The 20,509-nt window shown below is 41.0% G+C and overlaps 1 long non-coding RNA gene across 1 annotated transcript; it reads right to left on the bottom strand.

The window, feature by feature from the left end:
• Positions 1 to 261: 261 nt before the first annotated feature.
• On the bottom strand, positions 262 to 9,709 carry LOC125929575 (uncharacterized). The gene is made up of 3 exons (XR_007459911.1): positions 9,458 to 9,709; positions 2,891 to 3,004; positions 262 to 2,360 (listed from the first exon to the last, which is right to left on the bottom strand). It is a non-coding gene; the product is annotated as an uncharacterized LOC125929575 (long non-coding RNA).
• Between the last annotated feature and the right edge of the window lie 10,800 nt (positions 9,710 to 20,509).

Below are 20,509 nucleotides of genomic sequence, written 5' to 3'. Positions count from 1 at the left end.
ATGCACAGACTTCCAGCACACCCATTCTGCGTGGGAATTCAGTCAGACCCAAGCTGAGTAAAAAGCAAGCTGATTATGTCTACAACTGAGTAAGCAAGGTGCTGACAGCCCTGAGAGGCCACATTTTCCATTGTAATTAGAATTTTGCTTCAAATGCAGAAAGAGAGCAATGGCATTCTCAGAAATACTACCAAAGAACCTATGAAGTCTTTTCTTACATGTTACGACTTCCCTGTACTAGCCAACATGCATGTGAAAATTATGACAACGGAGGAGAGTGAATGCCAGGACAACCCATGTTGCCTTCTCCTTTCCTTCTTTCCTTCTTCATCAATGAGCCAAAAATAGAGTATGGGTAAAATGTATGCAAATCAGATTAAGTAACAACAGCTGAGTTAGCTTTGTCCAGTGTTTCTATTGTTGTGGGAAGAACAAAATACCTATGCTATGCATGTAGAAGCCACAGAATACAAACCGTAAGTTCTGCATGTAAGTTAAAAGCTCTTATACATGCATTTGAAATTGACACCATACAACATAAAAAGACACGGTGAACTTCATGCTAAAAATTAACAATTTAAATTCTCCTTTACTTAGAACAACATTAACCAGCAAATATAAAACATCATCACAACTCAAGAGAGGCAGACCATGGGAGAAAGAAAAAAGCGTTTATTGGTACACACACTTTTCCCCTTTGTTTTGAAAAAATGGTTCCACAGTTTTCACTTCACACCTGGAGCCACACACCATGTAGTCAGTCAGCCATTAGCTGTGTATAAAATACTTTGGCTCTTAAAGCATAAGAGTTCTTTTCCTAGGCAATCGCCTGGGTAATATTATTCCTCCACCTCCCTTTTATTATGTGTGTTTTTCCTGCTGGGGATCATGAGAATGTAAAAGCCAGGAACAGCCCCAACGAAATGCGTTTGCCTGGTGGTCAAAAGAGAATTAGCCAAACATATTAGTAATGCTTATTTCAAAGATTTAGCAATCTTTGACAAGAGAAGTTCGAAGGTTTCTCTCCCCCAGTGGTACTTCATCCATGTGACTTCCTAACCCCTAAATGTAAGTTATTTCTATTTTGAGTTTTTTAACTGTCAAAATAACACGTCACTTGATAATTCTCTCAATGCTTTTATGATTGCATACCTGCATTTGTAGCTCTAGTTTCTGTTCGCTGGGGTGTCAGACACACAACAGTCACTTTGGGGGTTCTAGCTTATAAACTTTCTAGACTGGCCCTGAAGTTTTGCACACATTCGAGCTATAACCAGAGTATCATCTCCATAAGAATATCATGTCACACTCATAGTTATTCAGTTATCTAAAATGGCTTATTGGGAAGAGAGTTGCTTTGATTGCTAACTTTTGGCATCCATGACCAACTCATTCCTACACTTGTCTTTCCAGTGATTGTGGAAAACTGTGCTAACAGTTTGAAGATGGTTAAGCGTCACCTAAACTCTCCTTCAATCTCGCTTTAAATAGGTTGGTTTTTAGGTTCATTTCATAATAAGTAAAGAAACAATAGAAGAGATGGTTTTATGGGAAAACATATTTGGGAACTTATTATCTGAGCCAAAAGATTCGAGAAAAAGGAGGCTCCCTCATCTTCTTTGTTTTTGACCTTAAAATGTTTTGGTTATACTGACTACATTCTGCAGCAAGTAGACTTGGTTAGAAAATATGAGAGTAATGTCACTCACACAGTATTTTACGGACCATGATAGGAAGTGTGTAAGCAAGCAAATGCTTGGAATAGCAAATGGCAAAATCTAATACCTACAACTATAATGACCCAAAGAAATGTTTCATCAAAATAAGTGCTTAGAATTTTTCTGCCTGACTTAATGGCAGTGGTGGGGCATGAAGGAGGAAAAAGGAGGTAGCATATTTCTTCTGGCATAGCCCGTGAAAACGGCTATTAATTTAGAACCCACCCACTAATTCAACTCCATGGCTAAAGGAGATGAAAGGAGGAACCACATACTGCAAGCCAGCCTGGTCCTTGGCTTGACTAAGAAGTGCTGTATTGGTCTGCTAGTAATAAGTCACCACAAACTCAGTACCTTAAACAACAGAAATGTATTTGCTCATAGTTCTGGAAGCCAGACGTCCAAAATCAAGGTATCGGCAGGGTGGGTTCCTTCTCGGTGGCTCAGAGGCAGAGTCTATTCCACGACGCTCTTCTGACTTCTGGTGGCATGTGGAAATCCTTGGTGCTTTCTGGCTTGCTGCTGCACAGTGCTACTCTCAGTCTCCATTTCCACATGGCCACCTTCCTTCTGTGTCTGTCTGTCTCTATGTCTTCACATAGAATCCCCCTGTCTCCATATGTCTGTATCCAAATTCCCCTCCTTATAAAAGCACAGCAGTCACTGAATTAGGGTTGATCCTAATCCGTTAAAACCTCATCTTAATTTTATTACATCTGTAAAGATCCTATTTCCAAATAAGGTCATGTTCACAGGTACCGGGGGGTAACACCTTCAGTACACCTTTTGGTGTGGGGGGGTGCTGGCTAACTTAATCCATGATTCTTCTCAAACTTTGCCACATAGCTGAATCACAAGAGCATTTTTAAAAATACTGATGCCTGGGTACAAAACCCCAGAAATTCCAAACTAATGAGCATGAGGTACAGCCAGGGCATCTAGATTTTTCAAGTCCCCCAAGTGATTCAAATGTGCAGCAAAAGTCTCAGAACCACTAGGCTAAAAGATTCTAGTTATTAGTTTCTCAAAAGGATATTTTAGCATAACGAAGTATGTGTTTCAATGAGAAAAATCTCTTTTCCTTTAATCATTTTGACAAGAATGAAAAAAAAAATCAAAAGTACATGATCAAAATGAGTGACATGTAATCAAAAAGAATTTTAGAAACTTACCACTTGATGCATGTTCATTCCATGAACATTTTTAATGTGTATGGTGCGCTGGGCCATGGGAAAGGTCCCGAGGTAGGCATCAGAACCTGAGATATCAGCTGCTCACCCACCAACCTGTAGAGGAAGGAAAGGGTTCATGGTGTTTGGCTGGTTGTGACTAGGTACAGAAATGATTCCTTTCTCACAGTAGTGCTCAGTGACTAGCAAATAGGGGAAACAGATCTTATTTTTGTAGATCAAGTGGCCATCATGAGATATTCTACAATGACGACAGAATGGATCACTCTGTGTTAGTTTATACCTAAGGCTACTCATATTAATATCTCACCAGATTATTACAGAAAAAGTATTTCAGTGGGGTAAACTGGATGAAATAGAAAACTACTTCTTATGTTGCCTTTTTCAGAGACTGAAAAACCCATTTGATATAGATGCCTATAAATGTTGTCAAATGTTATTTCATACTACTCTGTAGGCTCATAAGGATCTGATGGTAGCCGCTAAATCAACACAAACTTCTCCTTGCTTGTCTCTTAGCTGGCGCTACAATGTTTTCTATCTAGCACAGTAGTTCACCTCAACCTACTCTGTATCATTGTTATGGACTGAATGCTTGTGTTCAGCCAAAGAATTCACATGTTGAAATCCTATGCCTTAATGTGATGGTATTAAGGGGTAGAACCTTTGAGAGGTGCAGAGGTCATGAGGGTGGAGCCCTCCTGAAAGGAATCAGTGTCCTCTACAGGAAGAGACCAGACAGCCGGCTTGCAGTCTCCTGCTCCCACATGAATACACACTCTCTCTTTGCTCTCTGCCATGTGAAGATAAAACAAGATGCCATCTGTAAACAAGGAAGAGGACATTCACCAGAACCCAACCATGCTGGCACCTTGACCTCAGATTCGGAGCCTCCAGAAGTATAAAAAATAAATGTTTGTGGTTTAAGCCACCCAGTCCGTGGTAATTTGTTCTAGCAGCTAGAGGCAACTAAAAGAATCATTATTTTCATTCTTTATACTTCATACAAATACACTTTAAAAAAAATACTTAAAAATACAAGTTCCTTTATTCACAAAGGAACACTTTTTGTTTTTCATTCTCAAACTCCCCTGTGAAGCATTTTCTTTTGCCTCAAGTTTAGAAAATGCCCTTTATCTCAAACATATCAGCTAAGCTGTTTTTAGGTATGTAAAGAATTTCAAAGATACACATAGAGCAGAAGCCCACTTTTAATGTCAATAAATTTACCACTGTCAAAAAATTAGCATCATAATAGCAATGTGAACAGAATTAAAATATAAATATATAAATAATATTTTCTACATTTTAGCATATGAAAAAATCTTCATCTTTATTCCAAGAAATGTTGGCAGTCTTGGGGAAAGCATTTTAGATAGACTGATAAAATAATTATTAAAACCCATACTAAAGAAACAATGAAATAAAATCATGGAACGTAAACCCACTTTGAACAAAGTTCATATTTTCAGTGAAATGGCATGTATATAATAATTTCTTTTTTTTTAATGTTTATTTATTATTTTTGAAAAGGAGAGAGAACAAGAGAATGGATGGGGGAGGGGCAGAGAGTAGAGACAACAGAATCTGAAGCAGGCTCCAGGCTCTGAGCTGTCAGCACAGGGCCTGACACAGGGCTCAAACTCATGCACCGTGAGATCATAGCCTGAGCCGAAGTGAGACACTTAACCAACTGAGCCACCCAGGCACCCCAATAATTTCTTTTTTAAAACATGATCATATTTAAATGGGAAAGACAGTGTTATTCTCATTTATACCTGAGGAAAAGAAAATAACATAAAGTTACCAAATTTGAAGCCTACATTGCTTTTGTATAGTCACATACATTAGGGAGTCTTTATATGCTGTTGTCTTTAGGGTGCTAGGTTATAGGTTTTCTTTTTTGAAATTTTTCTTTCTTTATTTTGTGTGTGAGAGAGACAGCACAAGCAGGGGAGAGGCAGAGAGAGAGGGAGAGAGAGGGAATCCCAAGCAGGCTCCATGATCAGCACAGAGTCCAACTTGGGGCTTCATCTCACAACCACGAGATCACAACCTGTGCTGATATCAAGAGTCGATGCTTGGTTGACTGAGCCACCGAGGTGCCCCCAGGTTTTCAATTTAAGAGCTGTGAACTTCAAACGGCCCCATTTTTTCACAGTTTGCAACAACCTCATCCCTACCAAAGTGCAATCGCTAAATTGCTAACTACGTTTGTGGACACCCTCTTCACCAACTTTCTTAACCTTGTCACTGTGTTACCATTTCAAATTTCCATGAAATCTACCTTCAAGAAACTGATGGAGAGGAGCCAAAGACTTCTGATCAGAAAGAGAAGAGGACAGGTAGCAGGCTCCCTTGCTCTACCTTCCCTGAACTGGGGAAAGTTACATAAACTTTATGTGCCTCAGTCTCTTCCTCTGTATGAGAAATTAATATTTATTGAGATTGTACTCGACTAGTCACTGTAAACCTAGAAGAAGTAAGTTGAATTCTATGGTTTCATAAGTAATTCTAAATACTGTTTTTAACTCCCATTAATTTATATCCCTAAAGTTTGGAATGTGCCAGCTGGCTTATATGTTCGCATGAAATTTCTGGACCATATCCTAGCTCGTCAAAGTCTAGTCTGGGGACCAGCAGCACTGGCATCTTCTCGGAGCTTGGTAGAAATGCACAGTTTTGGGCCTTACCCCAGGCCTGCTCAACCAGATTCTGCATTTGAATCAGATCCCCTGTAGCAGGCATTATTAAAGTGTGAGAAGGGCTGGACTAGATGGGTAACAAAATCTACTCAAACTTACAGGGATGTACACAGAGCAGAGGCTGGCATTCAACCCCTGGATTCAAAGCCAACTCCTGCTACCCATACCTCGCGCAATCTCCGAAGAAAGAGCTTCCAAATACATAACTTCACTTTTGTGTTTTAGTGCCTTCATCTATAAAAAGGTGGTAAAACAACAGTTATTCCATGGGGCTGTTGTGTGGGTTGCAAAGTACTATGTATAAGCAATTAATACAGTGCCTGGCACATTGGAAGTCCTTTCAATCATTAAACATTTATGGTACACCTATCATGTATATGTCAGGTACGTGCCGGGGGCTGTGAACGCAGCAGTAAACAAAACAAAGTCCCTACTTTCGTGAAGCTTTCATTCTAGCGAGGGATTCTGGCAATACAAAACAGATGTTAAAAAAAAAAAAATGTCACATAGGGATATGTTCTGCGAAGTATAGAGAATGACAGCAGAGCCACTGTAGACAGGAAATTCAGCAAACTTCTTCAGAGGAGAAAACAAATGAGTAGGTACCTGAATTTGTTATGTTTGATTAGTATTCAGAGCTAAGTCCCAGGCACAGTGCTAAGCATTTTATATGCATTCAAGTTTCCAGAATCCTCCAATTTGACCCTCTCACCAGAAAAGTGGAGAATTTGCTTGAATAAGGATATTCACTACACAATGAGACATTTAAAGTGAAAATTTCATGAAAAGATTTTTTTGCTTGTCTTATCCAGTCATCGCAGCCATCTTATTTTTACTCTGGCTTGGATTCTGACAATGTATTAATACTTTTTAGTTTGACTGAAAGAACCCCCTGAAACATGCACCCCGGCACTAGAGATAACAATTCCATATGCTCAGCAGCATGATCGCTACATCTGGACATGAGCAAGAACTTTGTAACCATAACGTGGCAATGTCCACAGGACCTGTCTTTCCACCCATGGAAACTGAAAGGCTCCACACCTCTTTTTATAGAAATAGGTATGTTTTAGTAACTTGGCTACATTCCAATTTATACTTTTACCCGAGAGTGTCAGGCTGTGGCTTTAGCAGATATTTTCCTTCTTTTTCTTTTGCTACACAATAAACAGGCAAACAAATAACTGTTATGTGGTGTCAGTGGCATGAAATGGCTTCTATATTCCAACACAGATGGGGTATCTTAATAATGGGAAGATGATCGCACACTTTAAAGTGCTTTGATATAAAAGGTGCCATATAAAAAGGAAGTTATTATTCTTAGTTATAATACCCTAAAAAAAGGATTTGCCATCTAAATGGCTGCTGAAACTTAACTGCAGAATTGCTTATAATGCTACAATCAGTTGAGGCCAAATTCAATAAAAACTCCATCCGGCATTCACACTGAGAAGACCCACATGTGCCTTTAATTTTTTTTTTTTTTAATTTCCTGGGCTTCCGGCCCAGAAATTGGATGGGAATTTTATTTAAACCTGCTCTTGTGTATCAACTTTTGGTAAATATCAGGTTTTCAGTTGACTCACATTATGCTTTACATTTTGAGCAAAGAGAGGAAATAAAATGATGCGTATCTCTCTAAATACATATATTTATACACCTCTTACCTGTTCTGCCAATGAAACTGTGGCTCACACTAAATGTTCATCATAACTCCTCCAAATTTAAGATGCCCCCCTTCTGCTGCAACCATAGATTAAAAAGTCCATTAAATCCCTTTCCAGTACTAATCAGTTTTCACCAGCATAGGGAATGTAATCTGAGTTTGGAAATGACTAATTATTTGGAGAGGGTGGTGAGGGGTTCAGCTTTAGATTTCTAATTTCGGAAGCTTCTTTCCCGTCTTCCCCCTGTCATTGTGCTGCCTGGGGCCACGTCCCCCTCCTTGATGAAAATGCTCTTTCCCTTCCCGCCGGACAGGGTATACACATATGCATTAGAAGGAAAATGCATTATAAGGCATCAACTTGAAAATATTAAGAAAAGAAGCACTCCTTTTGATGGATGTGGGCAAGGCAGTAATTGCACCTGCTAGGTGCCAGGCATCAGCATAATTTGCATGTGAAATTTTCTCAGTTCCTTCCAGAATACACCAGTTCTACTCAATAAAACATTTTGTCACACTCGGGGGGGTTGCCAACATGTTCCCAGATTGCAAGCAAAAAGATTATTTACAGTAACCAATAACAACTGAAACGACCATAAACAACCTTTCCATACCTGTTCTATTTTTTTTTTCTTTTCCTAAGTAGAGAGACTTTAAGGAGCCCAAATTTACTGCAATTTAATTCTGATGGGAAAAAGCACATTATTTTATTTATAGTAGCGTGCTGTATCTATCCTTGCCTCCCCCCTTTTCAAACATAAATAAAGCCACCTTTTGTTGCTGTTGTTTGTAATCCAGCCATGACTCTTAACAGGAAAAGTTTCCCAATAAAGTGAGAAGTTGGACAAAAATGGCCAACATCAGAGAAAGTGACCCAGTGTATTCCAGGACCCTACTGTGTGTTCATGGGGGGAGAGAAAATCACTGCTGAAGTAGTTTTGAGGGGAACCCTGTCCCGCTCAAGCCTTTGACGCAATTTCTTCTTGCCACCGAGAATAGTCAGTGCCCTGCCTGTGGGGATGATTGTAGGGAGCCCTGCCCTACACCTTACAGACCTGGGCTCTGCCTTTTGTTTTTTTACCACCCCCCCCCCCTGCCCTTAACCAGAGTTTTCCTGGCAATTCGAATTCTATTCTGAATTGCAGGGGACCAGGCAGGGGTACTTATTTGGGGGATAAAAGAGCAAGAATGAGAAATAGTCAAAACAGGCATTTCCCTTAAACCCCCTCTCAGGTCTCTTTCACCCAGAGTAATGCCCTTGATGATGGATGAGTTTTGTCCCCTGACAGGAGGAATCACCGGGAGAGAAGAGGAGAGAGGGCTGGGAATTTGTTAGGCCTAATTAAACAAACATGACTAGAATTTTTTTTTTTTTTTTGTACCACAAAGGGAAAGTAAACTTATGATACCTTTTTAAAACAATGTCAAAGAATTATAAAATTCAGCCCCAATTACAGTTTTACTCACAAGGAGCATTATTAAAACGGTATCCTAGGACATCCTTCTAGAAACTGTGCACACATAAATATGCATACAGAGATGCGCAAATGAGTACAAAAACTGTAACTATGTTTCCAGAACTAACTTTTCTCCTGACAAGACCTCTTGAAGGTCATTCTATGCCAATAGTAATACATGTACCAACCTCTCTATAGATGCTGCTTTATATCCCAAAGTATCCCACTGTATTTTAATTAGACGCTCTGTTAATAACGGACAGGAAGGTTGTTTCCAAATGTTTATCACTCACAAGTAAAGCTCGCTGAACAACCTTTGCCCGGGCACTGGAAGGAAGTTTCCCCAATGCGAGGGCTTACGAATCCAGCAGGCTTTCACCGGAAGTCAAGGTGTTCTCACCAACCACTGCCTGCATGTACTTAGCCAGATGCAGGTAAGACCCACCTCACAGGGCCCTTGTCAGAACACAATTGTGATTATTCTTATAACTGACGCATTGAGGCCTTAGGCAAATTAATTTCCTCATCATTAAGTCAGGAGACAATAATAGATTCAGGGTCGCTCCGGGGACGCCGTGAACCAATTCCCTTAAATTGCGCTGTCCACTACCTGGTACACAGCGAAGCCTTAATAATTATCCGCCTTAATAGGACAGTGGCAAGCTCTGCGCACTTTCGGCAGCGCAGCTGTAGGAGGCTTTCCTAGAAGTGGAATTCCTACCTTTAACCCCGTGCTCCCCAGGCCCCAGCTGTGCGCGCACGAGGCCACCAAGCGGTGACAGGCTGACCGCCGCCCCATCCCGCGCCGCCGCCCAGGGCCCTGCGGAGGCCGGACGCACGTGGGCGCACGCGGCAGAGCGCAGGGAGACGCGGGCTCCTGGCCGGCGCGGGGGCGCGGGGGGCGCCGCCGGCGCTAGGCGCGGGACCCCGTTGGCTGCTCTGCCGCACTTCCCGCCCCTCCCTCCCGCCCCTTCTCCCCTCCCTCCAGTGCCCGCGCTGGAGCCGGAGCCTGGGCGGCGGAGGCGCAGGCAGCGCTTGCTCGGCGCCGGCAGCAGCCACAGCAGCCTGGCGCGCGGCGGCGGCGGCGGCGGCGGCGGCGGGCGGGCGCCGCAGGCTCGGCCAGGAACGGCGCGGACCGGGGAGCTGCGGCGGAGGCTCGCGCGGGCGCGCACGGCGGCCCCCCAGGCCCCGGAGAACGGCGGCCGGCGCACCGGCGGAGCGGGCGCCTCGTGCACTGCAGAAATCAGGTAAGTCTCAGAGTCCCGGCTCCTTGCGCCGGCCCCGGGCACTACGGTGAGCCACCTGCCCTGGCAAACTTTTCGCACTGGCTTCAAGGCTCCTAGCCCTAAAGTTTGTTTGCGGGGATGTGCCCCCGACGAGTGGAGAATAAGAGATGCGTCTCGGAGCAGATTTGCTCTGGGGAGATAATTTTTTTCTTCTTGCGCGAGGATTGGTTTCCAGGATGGGAACACTTTGCATCTCCAGCTCCAGCGTGGGGAGATGCGAGGTGAGTCCCACTGGCTAGCCCTTAGCTCAGCGGATTTGGCTAGTGAAGTTGGAGAAAAAAAAAAAAAGTTGTGAGATGCAAGGGTACTTAAGATGAATCCTAGGTTCGCGGTGCAGGGGGTGGAAATGTGATACAGCTTTTTGCCACAAACCTCTCCCTGCTCTCCAGCTCTGGGGAAACTCGGGCGGAGGATTCTTCGATTAGCGACCAAGTTTTCCAAGCCTCCTTTTCTTTCCACTTTTCAATCTGCAGTCTTGGACAGAATCTTCTGCCGCGTGTATTTGCCAGGTTTTGTCTGGAATGGGCTATAGTCCAGCTTTCCTGAGCTCGGACCTGGTCTTGGCTGCTTTTCTCTTCTCTAAGGAGCCGTGCAAAGCTAACCAAGCGGCTAACAGACTACCAGGAACGGAAACCAGGAAGTGTCAACTGGGTACCCCAAGACACAGCACCATTAGAAAATTTTTTGACTGATTGAGATGAATGAACAGCTTATGGGCTGTGCTTGTGCAAAGCCCCGCACGACCCTCCAATCCGCCTGTCCTTCCCTGTACTGCATTTACTTATTGATGTACAACAAGGAGATGTGCCCAGAGGAATGATTTAGTAACAAAATGGTACCGGCTATGGTGAAGAGAGTCAGTTTCTGGTCCGAGCCAAAGAGAGGAGGACAGACAGCTCTGGGAAGGGGGTGGCCAGTTTGTTCACCTGAAATCATGATGTGAGGAAAACAGAGCTAGAGAAAGCAACGCAGGGAGGGGAGATGTGTGATGTTCAGGAGGGAGGTCACAAACCCCAGCTCATATGGTGAGTAGGTAAATCCAGAAATAATTTAAAAATGATTGAGCAGGAATATATATATATATATATATATATATATATATATATTAAGTAGGAGGACTCTACAAGCTGTGGTTTCTGTTTACCCCCACAGAGATGAATATCACACGAGCTGAAAAAGAATCTTGATCTGTAAATAGATTAAAAAACAAGAATTAATCAGAACAATGAGTCAGAGCCCTACAGTGTTTGAAAGGAATACTTGCCTTTGGAAGAGCTATTATGTCTCAATACTGAAGTCAAATGTGTTACTTTTGCTTTGCTAGTTGTGTTTACTAACAGTAACATGGCTTTGGCTGCAATTACCTGACATCTGAGGTTGTGGTTTTAACCCTTGGTGGGCTGTGGTACCAGGGAGGAGGTTCTGTAGGTTAATACTCATATCCATTTGAGCAACATTTACAAAGTGCCTAATATGTGCCAGTCACTGATTGCAATGGGACAGGTTCTGGTAAATGTGGTTCATAGAAGATATCTGATAGGGTTCAGCCTTGCCAGTGGAAATATATTTGCTCAGAAATTAATGATCTTTGAGTGTTTGCTTCAAGTCAGTTGAGATTCAACATGTAGTTTGAGGACCCTCGAAATGATCACTATCCACCCGGGAGCTAGAGTGAATTGCTACACATTTTTGTTTCAGCTAAATGGTGAGGCTAAATGCATATGTGTGGCCCTCCTGTCTGAAGGTGGTATAACAGACACAGTGGCTAATTGATTTGTAGGGCAATAGATGCAGGCACTGGCTGCCTCAGACAATAACATTCACCTCCATGTTCTTCTCAATGTCTGGATATCAGTAATGTTAGCACAAAGACATGAAGGCATTAAGTCCATTCTCCAAGAGAACTCTCAACTTTTCAGCATCCTTCACAACCCACCCGGATAGCCTGATTATTCCTTAAAATGGCAGCAAAACATTTAATAGGACCAAAGTGCTGAGCAATTTCACTTGGAGCAAAGATTAGCTACGGACAGCAAGCTGTAGCCTTTCCATTGCTGATTTATGTTCAATTTTATCACTGTCACATTTCATATATGCCCAGTTATTACAAACTAATAGCCTCTTCGCTCTGCTAGCAAAATAAGCGTCCTTCTCTTTTATAAGTTCCTAACTCCTCACACATTCGGTACGCATCTTCTCTCTTTGTTTTTACTGCGTAATTTAAGTTTGAAACTTGAAGTTCTCATTAGCTCTTGAAATGTTTTGTGCCTAAATGGTATACAGATATAATTGCCCCTTTAAAGCTGCCAGTTCTGTATATCACTGTATTATGCACATGGCTGGTAGTGTTCTGTGTTTTTCCAGTCACCGGTTAGTAAGTTCTTAGCAGTAAAATAATGTTAACTCCCAGTATGGAGACAGTTAGATGGCAGGAGGATTAATTGATGCTGGCCATGTTTCCTTGCCATCTCTGATTCAATTACTGCCACCAGTTCACTTTCAAGCCTTTTGATCTTAGGGAGTTTGTCTCTTTGAAGGTGAGTTTTTCAGAGGTGCTCCTATGGTTTTAAAATGTATTTACGAGTCACTTAATGCTGGTAGACTAGTTCTTATGCTTGATAACACTGCCTGAGATACTATCCTTTTTGCAAAGATGTTTGGCAGTAATTAGAGCATCGGGCTGGCCACAGGATAGTTGAAGACAGAACATTTCTTTGAAATTAAGGTGTAACAGATCTCAGTCTCAGATCTAATTTGTGTAAAAATTTCAGGAACAAATCAACTATGCTAAGTGGTTTTTGGTTTGTAGCACCACTCCCCCATTTATCTACTAAATATAGCGGAACATTTCTTTTGAAAATTTGCTGCAGGAGCAATCCTTCCCCTAGTCGAAACTTTGTATGCCAGGTTCCAATCCATGGTACATTTTTATTTCTCCCCTTTTATGTACATGTTATAAACAAGAAATAAGGGTTTGTAATAGAAGTGCTGGCAGAACTTTATGGCATCTCAAACAGCTCTGCTACTTGGAATGTAAATATTTGTAGAATCTTTACTGTGCAAGAAGCTGCCTTGCAAAAAGTGAGAAAAAATGACTCTTTTATTAAGTAGGATAAAATAATTCAGGAAGTATGCATATTCCTTATTGCAGACATATTGGCATTCTGAGTAACAGATTATATATGTTATAGCAATTCCATAGCCCTCTCTTAGGTGCCTTTATAACTCAGATTGTAAATTTTCTGTGTTCTAAAACAGGAGAACAAATTTGTCCCATTTGTTTTTCTAACTTGCTTGACTTTGATTGCCTTTCAAATGTTCAGGGATGAAATCTGTAATTCAAAAACCACTTTGATTATATTGCTGATAAATGAGGCTGTCGGTATGCTATCTTTGGGAAAAAAAGAGTGCTTGGGACGATTACAATACTTCAAATACTCTTATTCTAGGGAATTAGTCCAACTCAGATCTTGTGCGTCCTTTCGATTGTGATATTTCTCAGATTTGTCCACTTCTGTCCATCTCCACTCACATGATTCTGTTTTATTCCAAATCACTATCTCCTCCCAAGGGAAAACTGCGCTGGTTTCTCTGCCTCCTCTCTTACTTCCTCCCCCAAATCATTATCTGCATGCTAGTCAGGGCAATATTTTTTTCTTAAATGTAAGTTAAATTAATACTCCTCTCCTCAAAGCACTTAAATGATTTTATATTGCATTCAGAACTATTAAATATCTACAAAGCCATGTAGGATTTAAACATTACCCCTGCGTCCAACATCATCACATGCCATGCTTTGGGGAGAAAGAACTTCATAGGCTTCTCTCCATTGTCAGTAGTTTTGTTGACCTCCTTCCTATCTTAGGGTTTATTTTATCCCTTTGCCTGGTAGCCCATTCTATCCTTTACCCCCAAACATACACACACACACACACACACACACACACACACACACACACACACACACGCACACATGCACACCCCACATAGAGTTTGACAGCTGATCACACTTTTGGTCACAATATAAATATTTATTGAAAGAGTGCTCTCTAATCCCTCTGCTTGTCTCTTTTTGTTCATATCGCCCAAAGCACTTATCATAACTTGAAACTATCTCATCTGATTCCTTGTTTACTATTCTGTAACCATCCTACAAACAGTCACCACATCTGTTTTACTTACTATTGCAAAGCAGCTTCTATCACAGGACGTGGCTCACAATGGAGTTTGATAAACCCATGGGAACTATGCTTTTGGGGGTGCTGAGTTTATAACATGTGGCTGGAGCACCTCTGTGACCAGAGATCCTGTCTGTCATGTTCATATTCAGCAGAGGTCAGCAGCTGACTTTTACAGAGTGTTCTGTCACCTTGCTCTAAGATCTCTTAGAACTTTTGGATATCTGCTACTTCAAAGCCGTTGTGTCAGAATGGGAATCATCATTTTTCCTCCCAAGCTGGTTGTAGCATAAGGTGATACCTTCTTTCATCTTTTCTCATTGTGGTCCTCAAGGCACATGGCACCAAGTGGTCTTCGGTACTGTCCTCTTTTGTCCCTGCAACCAGTCAACTGATTAAAAATACAAGAACTTTCATTCATGTGATTATCCACCAGCCAGGTTCCAAGCCCTTTACTGCCTTTGCAGTTCTTACCTAAAGTTCTTACTAAATGCAGCAGATCAAGAAACCACCTTCCGCTCCTCTCCAGTCTTTCTGACACATGCTCCTGTATTATTCCATGAACCAGAAACCTTGTATCATTGGACACCCACAGCCTACAGAGAAAATGCCACTGATGGAGCCTGTCTGCATGAGACTTCTCTTTTCTCACCCATCCTTGAACTTCCAACTTAACAGAGCTTTTTAAAACTTTCTTGAAAACTCAGAATGTTGCTTTTGGCTTCAAGATTCCTGTACCCTTGGCTCTAACACCAAGCCGCTCATTCACATACCAACTCATGTCCACCCTTAATTCACTGTTATTTTTGCCAGGAATGCTCTTTAATTCTAATCCTACTGTTTCTGGGAAGCCTTTAGTGTCCTCCAGATTAGGTTTGGAGGTGTGGCTTCCACTCTCAACTATGTTTTAAAATTTTCTTCTTTAGAGGGATAATGGATTTGAATTCAATTGATACTGTGCATTTGTTTAATATCTGTCTTTCCTGATAGTCTGTGCATGGAGCGGCATGGCATATTAGGGTTTTGGTGACTATTTGCACAATCAAAAAAGATAAGTTGATCTCTTTTATTCACGTGCAGTTATACTGTAGTTATTTATGTTATGGCTTCTTTTTATTGGACTTAAAATTTTTAGTGTATAATTTAAAGATTTTATTGTATTTTGCACAGTTTTGGGGTGGCAAACTATTAATTGACAACAGATGAATATCTTGATATGGTCTGAACTTAGAAAAATTCTGTGACAAACATATGCCCTAAGGGAGCATAAGCTTTGGTTGTCGGTACTGATGGCTGGTCCTTGATGCAAGGGTCTTAGTTTAGTGCAATGGGAGTAATTTTGGAATTCTCAAGATCCATTATTTATTAGAGTAAAACAATGAATATGAAAGAAATAACTAAATGCTTCACAACAAATCAAAAGTACATCTTCCTAAACTATCAAGAGCTACATAGTTATAAATGGGGGAAGACAGGCTTGTGGGCATTTAACAGTCTTACCAATTGTCCTTCAATAGAAAGCCCCCTTGGGGCACCTGGGTGTCCCAGTCCATTAAGCATCCGACTCTTGATCTCAGCTCAGGTCTTGATCTCAGGATCATGAGTTCAAGCCCCGCAGTGGGGTCTGCACTGGGTGTGAAACCTACTTAAAAAAAACACACACACAGAAAGCCCCCTTATCCTTATAGAGATATTCCATATCTCTCTCACTGCTTCCCAACTAAGTGATCTTTCTAGAAACATTAACTGTTCTGTTGAAATAACGGGCATTCCTTGATCCTTTACAGGATTTTCTGAGTTATTTGTCGGTGATGAGACCTGGTGACTAATATTTTTAAACTTTTTATTTTAAAGCAACTACACTCATAGGGAGTTTCAAAAAATAGTACAGAGAGGTCTGTCTGTCCTTCACCCAGCTTCCTCCCACAGTGGTATTGTGTTTTGGCTATAGTATAAAATCAAAACCAGGGAATTGACATTCGTGTGCTACTGTTAACAAGACAACAGACCTTATGTAGTTATCAGCATCTTTTAAGCCCGACTACATGAGTGTGTGTAGCTCTGTGCACTTGTACCCCATGTATGCAATTGTGTAGCTAGGCTTTGAATTTAAAGAACAAACACCCTGATAGCTGCAGTTCCCGTGTTAAACACACTCTGATGTAATATTTTTGCAAGTGGCTTCTAGGTTTCAAGTAGTCCACTTGGATGGACCTTTTCCCATGCAAATGTTTGTCCTGTTGCTCTTAAATATCATGAACTCATTCACCTTGAAGTTGCCTATATGTAAAAGTTGCCATGGAAACAGAAGTCTTGGCATTTTATAAAGCAGGATGTGACATTTGGGTGGTTCTCTGTGGTCATCAGCTTGGGAATCTGTGTTTACTTGCCATATGAGTTTTAAAAAGCTCTGCAGGTAAGTGTGTGTGTTTGTCAATGTAATCAGATTTGGACAGGATTTTTATGCCACCAGGGCCACAATCTTACTGAATATTTCCTTACACTTTCTAACACTAACAGACTCCTGGTCCATTTTTGTTCTTCCATAGAAATAGTCACTCTTTAAAATAACTTAACATATTGCAGAAGATGGTAATGACCCTTTTCAGGCAATTAAAATCAACCCGAACAATATAGCTAGTGATCTAATCTGATGGCTGCTACTCACTTGGGCTGGCCGCTTCTGTGAATGTAAAGCAGCAGAAAGTTGCTGATTACCAATCGTTACCAATTGCAGTGAGTATTCTGAAGGCTCTGGAATACAGATAAGGCCCATTTATACCAAAGTCCGGCGTGTGCTACAGCAGACAGCACTGCTGTTACCACTGCCCATTCCCTTTGCCTACAAAAGTGTTTACGTTTATATATGCTAGGCAATTTGTCGTATTCTTCAACTATTCTTAGTGAAGCTTTTTTGTGTTGCTAAGAAAAACCATCCAAAACCTGTGTATGTCAGCTGGATAATTTTGAAGTTTGAATCTTGCAGGCCAAAGGTTTTCTCTCTTTCTCACTTTCTCCTACCATTAGAAAAAATGTTCTAATGTGCAATGGAGAGATATACATGTTTATGTTTAGTACTAATTTACTGGATTATTTCACCAATATTAAACAAAGATCACCCCTATGGAGTTGATTCTGTAGCACTTAGTGGCAATATTAGTTTTTAAAAAGAACAAAAGAATGTCTACAAATATATATATATATATATATATATATATATATGTATTTGGAAGGGTTTTATTTGAAACAAGCCACATATTCTGTGAAGATGCTTGTAAGTGGAAGGCGTATTTCCATATAATGGGAAATTCTGGAATATAGATGTTTCTCTTTTTAGTCAAATATTGCCATGATTGTCTGCTGCTATAAATGGTTTTGCATTATGACTTGCTTGGAAATATCTTCTGTCGTTTTTCTAGAAATTAGTCACAGGGTTTTCCTCCTGAATCATTATTTTTATTCTTCCATTTTATTATTAATAATCTGATTATGTCTTATTATTCCTGTTCCCGTCCCACTTTGACCACACATATGTAGACATTGACACACACACCACCAAAGTCATAGACTGGAATAAGGAATAGAATTAATACCAAATTATAAAATTCAGAAGGTAAGAAATACAAATGTTTTGTAAGCATTAACCAGAAGAGAATAAAATCAAATGAAGGGGAGGAATTTTAGATTGTATATCAGATTAATACACCATGTTATGTAAAGTTAGCCCATTTCTTCCTCCTCCTCTTTCTCAGATGAGTTCTTAGTTTCCTTCCTTTCTCTCAGGTTCTATTTTTGAATTGACTCTTCAGTACTGACCCCTAGTGGGTAAATGTTTTCAACTGTCTAATTGAAAAGATTACATCTATTTGGAGGGTTCTTTACAGGGGCAAGGAAGGTGGCTATAAACGTGATCAAACTCGGTCTTCAGAGAAAAATATTGGTAGAAAAAGAAAAAGCACACATCAGCCCCTTGGGAGACTGTTTGCAAAGCTGGCTGCAACCATACCTTTCTTGGCACTTTGTGTACTTGCTCCTGTCTTCAAGCAAATAAATCAGTTTCCCTTCCCCTTGAATCTGGGCTGGCCTTTTGAATTTGAGCAATAAAAACAATGTAGCCAAAGTGGTGTTATTGGGAATTTTGAGCCTAAGCCTTAGGGTGATGGGGGCTTATGTTCTTGTTCTCTTACTGCCTTGAAACCTCCACATAAAGATGTCCAGGTTTGCCTTTTAGAGATTGAGAGGCCACCTAAAGACAGAGCCTACAGCCAATATTAGCTAATGGCCAGAATTGGTAGTCAGTCACACAAGACCATCAGTCCCAGTTAAGCCATTGGATGATTGACTTACATGAATGACATCAGGCAAAATTAGCAAACAAACCACAAAGCTGAACTCAGGTCAAATTCAGAATCATCAGCAAATAAGTTATGTTTAGGTTATTAAGTATTAGGGTAGTTTATGCAGCGGCAATACACACAAATACATGTTCATAATTTTAAAAAGCACGTTTAAAAAATGTAAGTAAAGGGGCTTCTAGGTGGCTTATTTAGTGAAGCTTGTACAGACCCTTGACTTTGGCTCAGGTCATGATCTCAAGGTTGTGAGATCAAGCCCTGTCTTGGGCTTCATGCTGAGCATTGAGCCTGCTTAAGATTCTCTCTCTTACTCTCTCTCTGCCCCACTTGCACATGTGCATATATGACACTTTTTCTCTATCAAAAAATGTAAGTACATATTTTTAAAATGTGAAGTCTAATTTCTTTTTGTTGTTTTATAAGTATATACATCAACTTTTCTTTGGTAAGAAATAATCCAAAAATTTCTTAGGCTTCGGAGGACAGATATTATTCACCTGCCTGAAAAGCTGTGGGTCAGAGTTGGGTCAGCATGGTTCTCTTCCATGCTGTGGATTGACTGTGTCCCTGCTCCATGTGGCTTTTCATTTTGGGCTCCGGGCAGAAGTACAGCCACACAGTATATAGCATGGCATTCCATCCAGGTCTACCAGCGTAGGGCTTTAGACACCTACCCATGTCTGCTTGGTAGATAGGCTGCTAATAGCTCACAGGGGAACTTCCCTTTGCAGAGGGAACTGTCTCAGGCAAGGTTATGCTTCCTCTTAGGTGGTGTCCATGCCAATGAGAGGCTGCTGCCTGGGTACAAAAACCTGATCCCTTTGCTTTAATTTAGGACAATTCTGAAGCCTATACCAGCTCCAGAAAGCCCCTGAGGATCAACAGAGGCCTCATGTACAGTACTTTAAATTTCAGGACCCTCCTTTGCCTCATCATGCTTTTTTTTATACTTTTCTTTTGAGAGCATTCTTTTCTTTCGAGAGTATTCTTCAGTAGACCCTTCTCATCTCAGATTTTGTTTCTGGGGAACCCAGGTTAAGAAAGGCCCTTATCTGGTACATGTTCTCACAGCAGAAGGCAGAAACCCAAGAGGCTTACTTGAACTGTGAAGTTGCTTTTAAAACTTTGCCTAGGACTGGTCATATGTCAGGTTTTTTGTTTTTTTGTTTTTTGGGTTTTTTTTCCCACACTTTTTTTTTTTTTTTTTTTTTTTGCCAGCCGTCATAGTAGAGCCGATAAAGGACAAAGAGGATAAGTGCATTTACGAATAATAATGTAATCCACCATAATCTACCTCTCTTAGTCTTCTACACACAAAATACACTTTCAGTCTCTTGTACACTAGTTATAATCAACCCTTCCACAAGAACTGTACCCCCAAATCTTATCTAATTATGAAATAAAGCTGAAAACCTAAGATTTATTTTAGTCACCACACTTCTGGCACAAGTGCAAAACGTTGAACCAAACTGTTCCCAACACATTAGAGCTTCTGCTGAGTCCTACCACAGGTTGATATACTATTGACAAACTACATGCCCAAGGTGAGGGGCAGAAACATATTTCGCGTATAGATCTAGGGGTGAGGAAGGAATATTTGTGAATCAGAATGCAGTTCACTTATATGAATTAGCTATTAAGTGCAATAATCCTCTACAGAAACTAACCAGAAAACTTCAGTAACCTAAAATAAGAGAAATTTATATAGTTCTCACTTTTGTGAGAGACTGGGGTAGCTCTCCTGAACTCAGTTGGTCTTGCTTATGTTTTTATGGGTCAGCTAGGAGTTGGCAGAGCTTGGCTTGGGCAAGCTGGGTTTCTCTGCTCAAGCTTCACATCTGAATGGCTCAGATAATTCAGCATCTTATTCTGAGGCACAGGCTGAAGGAGAAATCCTTTGGTAGAAACTATTCTCATGCCAATTGCATAGGTACAAAAGGACAGATGGAATCAT

The sequence above is a fragment of the Panthera uncia genome, chromosome A2 (assembly GCF_023721935.1).
Source record: "Panthera uncia isolate 11264 chromosome A2, Puncia_PCG_1.0, whole genome shotgun sequence".
Taxonomy (NCBI): Eukaryota; Metazoa; Chordata; class Mammalia; order Carnivora; family Felidae; genus Panthera; species Panthera uncia.
The sequence above is the reverse complement of the archived record's forward strand: the minus strand, read 5'-3'. Positions and strand labels throughout refer to the sequence as shown.